The sequence below is a fragment of the Teleopsis dalmanni genome, chromosome 1, assembly GCF_002237135.1.
Source record: "Teleopsis dalmanni isolate 2A chromosome 1, ASM223713v2, whole genome shotgun sequence".
Classification (NCBI taxonomy): domain Eukaryota; kingdom Metazoa; phylum Arthropoda; class Insecta; order Diptera; family Diopsidae; genus Teleopsis; species Teleopsis dalmanni.
Window position 1 is genome coordinate 109,899,939 of NC_051846.1, and position 4,626 is coordinate 109,904,564.

Here is a 4,626-nt window from a genome sequence, read left to right on the forward strand (position 1 = left end):
AATTTTGCGTGTCATTTGGCAGAATTCATCCAGATTTTGTGCTTTTTTAACAGCTAACACTATACCATCCTCTACCTGCAATACGACGGGATAACGACTCAATGCATCAACGTGTCGCATGCTGCTTACTGATCGGTGGCTCACCTTGCAATAAAACTCTTCCAGTTGCATGGCCCAGTTTGCCACTCTACTATTTAAGGTTTTCTTAGCCATTGTCTGTTGGAAAGCTTTACAGTCAGTAAAAATTTCAAAGGACATACCCAATAAGTAAATTCGTAGTTTTTTCAACGCTATTACAATTGCTAATACTTCCAAATCGTAGCTGGAATAATTTTTTTCTGCTGCTTTTGTTTTGTAACTAAGGTAAAATACGGGGTGGTAGTTTTTGTTACCATGTTCTTGTAATAATACCGCTCCGTAGCCTTCCTTACTCGCGTCGGTGTGAAGTTGGGTTGGAAGAGTAGGATTAAAAAGCTTTAAAACTGGATCACAGCATAAACTCTCCTTTAGTATGACAAACGCATTGTTTTGTATTTCACCCCACACGAACGATTTGTGTTTCTTTGTGAGATCTGTTAGTGGTTTAGCTACCAAAAATTACACGCACGAAATATTCACATTAGGAATAGCCGCGGAGGTCAACTCAACCGTAGTGCAATGGCCAAGCCTCACTCCTGGGGAACCGCCTTCATGATCACGGTAACCCCTACGCCAGGTAAGTGCAGATAAGGCAGCAAAAATCGTAATGATTACGAAAAACGAACGAACGAACGTGAGCAAAAGAGTTAAATCAATCAAAACAAAAACGAAAAACAAAATAGAAAAGACAGAGGAAAAGAGATTTTTTTTATCCCACTTCTGACACCATGTAGTTATTTTCTTTGAAAATAAAAATGCAATATTTTTCGACACTCTTTTATTTAATTTAACTTAATTTAATTCTTTTATTTAATTTAACTTAATTTCATTTAATTTAATTTATTTAACTTTTATTTAATCAAAAAAATACTTCTTTAATAATAACTTCTCAAAAACTTATCGACTTCTCCAAAAAACGCGTGTCTTCACCAAAAAAAATCTCTTTTCCTCTGTCTTTTCTATTTTGTTTTTCGTTTTTGTTTTGATTGATTTAACTCTTTTGCTCACGTTCGTTCGTTCGTTTTTCGTAATCATTACGATTTTTGCTGCCTTATCTGCATATATATTATATAATATATAACAAGATAATATATAATATTATATATAAATAACAAAAAAAAAACAAAAAAAAACAAAAAAAAAACAAAAAAAATAAACTTATTGGAAACATGTTATATTGTTTAATTATTACATTCAATGCACAATGTTTTCGCGAAGTTTCTTTGCATTTGTTAAAAAAACTACGGTGCTTTTATTTGTCAAAGATAATAAAACAAGCGATCAAATGTCTACAAGCACTTACTATAAGGCAAAGTTGTAGTGTAAAATTTCTGATTTTTTTAGCAATTTAGTAACTAGACGGTTTTTCATCGAAACTACAAGTTTACTGGTCTTCTGAATTGTTATTTCGCCCCATTCCTTTAGGATTATGTCTTTCAGATGCTGTTTGGTCGAAATTGAATATTTACGAGTTTTTCTTTTCAAAGAATTGCGACTTGATCTAATTTGCGTTCTAATTGAGGGAAATTCTTAATTGTGCCGTAATATAGTGAAATGTTGGTTTTTACGATATTTTTAACGTGACTAAGGCCGTGTGCGTGTTAGGCTAAGTTGATGCTAAACCAAATGGGAGATTTTTGGGATTTTTTGCACTGCACACATTTAGCCATTTATCAATACGTATCGACACATCACTACATTATCGGCACAACTTAGAATTTCCCTCATTTAGAACGCAACTTAGTTTAACTCGCACACTACCTAAATTGAACTTAAATAGAAAAATCAATAGGTTGCCATTTTAATATTTTCATATGATGTTTAATAAACAAAATATATGATGTCATATGATGTTTTTCATTATTTAATAAGCATTACCTTCATTACCTTCATTTAATATTATAAACATTTCTTTAATAATTATTATTAAAGTGGGTGTTTATAATGTTCTTATCTAAGCTTAAACTTAAACACATACGAACGCTTTTAGGTATAGTTCTTTATTAAATTGCTAATATTTGCAGAGTTTTAATCTACCTTAAATTTAGGCATTAATTGTGTTAGTGCGCCGGCAAGCACTAACACAGAAGAGTAGCATGCATACATTTTATTATATCACTAAAGTGAGGTTTCTTATTGCAGCAGTCTGGCTGCTTGGATATGGATAAAGTCAATGATGGGAATTTGCTGCATAGGCATATTCACTGCACTATACGTTAGCCATACAATATTGTTAATATGCGCATTAAAACAGAAAAACACTGTACTGTGCACAAAAATGCAAAACACCACGCACAAATGTTGTGCGATTCTAAATAAAATTTCGCACCACAAATGTGGTGTGCGAAAATTATTGTGCACATCTTAAGTGCACATCTTGTGTGCACAAACAAAACGCACATTTCACACGAATGTGGTGGAGTGAAATAAAACTCGCACACACATACGGTGTTTGTGCCGAAGTTATTTCGCCCAGCACATTGTGTGTGCGGCAGCCAGCTTGCCCTCGCACACAACGTGTGCAGAAAAGAATACGAGGAGCACATTTTGTGTGCAGATTTGAAAATAAAAATGCACCCAAATGTGCGGAGACGAAATGACTACTGCACATTTGTGTGAAATGATGATTTAAAATCGCACAATATTACGATGAATAACGCCACAAAATAGAATGAAAGACTGATTTGCATTAATTTTCGTCTTAATGCGAAATATTTTATTGAAGAAATGATTTTTTATTTATATTTTAATTTTGAATTTATTATTAGATTTACATTTATTGCTTATATTACTTATTATTTTAAGATTTATTAATTTAAGATTTATTAATTTAAAACATGGAAATAAAGTAAATTTCACAATGCACTTGAAAACTGTGTTATAATATAAAATATAAATAGTTTATGATATATAAGTTAAATAGGTACATGAATTTAATAGAGAAAGAGTATTTGTTTCGAAATGTTATAAGTAAAGAGGATCTGTTCTACGGATCTAACTTTGAAAAAATTAAATATATCAATTTTGGACTACTTCATAAAATTTCATTTATCAATAATCATCATTTAAAAATTAAAATAAACATTATAGAGTATTGCTTTTGTCCTTTAAGGTGTAAGTGATTAACACGAATGAGGCATAGTTTGTTTGTTTTTTATTTAAGAGTATCACTTAATAGTATTTTACCTAATCTGTTATTAGTATGCAATCATATATTTCTGTGGAAACTAATTGCTTTTTATTTAAATTTTGCACAATTTGTGCACAAATGAACAGCACACTTGTGTGCACAGAGAATATTTTGTCGCACAGTGCGGTGCGAGCATAAAATTTTCTCGCACATCTGATTGTGGACATTTTTATAAGTCAATCGCACAGCATAAATGTCATGAAGGTTGGGAATCTTCATAGATACTATGTTCTCGACTAGCATGCACGATTCGCAATACAAGTTGCCTCGTGTTGCGCCTACGTACTAAACCCTTCACCCCGCTATCTTCAACCACTATCCCCGTGGAAGTCAGCCTTAGGTATTACATCACGGGGCTGGTTAGCTATTACACTACTACTTCATTATTTTCTGTATTTCTTCTTATTCGCTCAATTCTTCTTAGTTCGTTTTGTACGGATACGATGTGCTCCATTGTTGTGTTCCAATTATCCTTCGTTGCTAACATATATTGTATTATATGTGCCGGACCTGGAAGGCATGAACTAATCGTATTGAATCGGCTGCAGTGAAATATTGCATACTCGGTATCTTCCTCTACTCCACACCTAGGACACAAGGGGGAATTATCGTGCCCAAATCTGAACAGTTATTTTCGATAACATCCGTGCCCAGTTAAAAATTGCGTTAGATGGTAGTTTGTCTCACCATGTTTTCGTTCCAACCATACGGTGATTAGAGGTATAAGTGAGAAAGTCCATCTGCCTTTAGTGGAGTTTTCCCATCTGTTCTGCCATGCAGCTACTGAAATTTCTCTCTCATTCCTTTTAACTTGGATAGAGTTATGTTGTTCACGGATTTCCTGCCTTTTGCTGAATATTCTTCGCATTTCATCTGCCAATATATCAATAGGCACTACACCAGCTATAACAAAGGCTGCTTCATCCGACACCGTGCAGAAGGCACTTATCGTTCTTAGTGCACTTACTCTGTAAGCCGTTGTTATATTCTTTCTATTTTCAGCTATAGACAGCGATTTTGCCCAAATAGGTGAAGCATACAGCATTATGGAGCTTACTACTCGACTAAGGAGGAGTCTTTTGTCATGACCTGGTCCCCCAATATTTGGTAGAATCCTTGACAGTAATGTCTGCGCCTTTGCCGCTTTCTCGGATACATATTGGATATGTGTTTTAAAGCTTAATCTATTATCAATCATTACTCCTAGATATTTAATGGCTGGCTTATATTGGATTAATACATTGTCTATTATAACGTTCATAAACTCTACTCGTTTGCGGCTTGTTATAATCACTGCC

General features: G+C 33.8%; 1 pseudogene; it reads right to left on the reverse strand.

Moving 5' to 3' along the window:
• Window positions 1-575: 575 nt before the first annotated feature.
• Window positions 576-723, reverse strand: LOC119673639 (annotated as a pseudogene).
• Window positions 724-4,626: the final 3,903 nt, after the last annotated feature.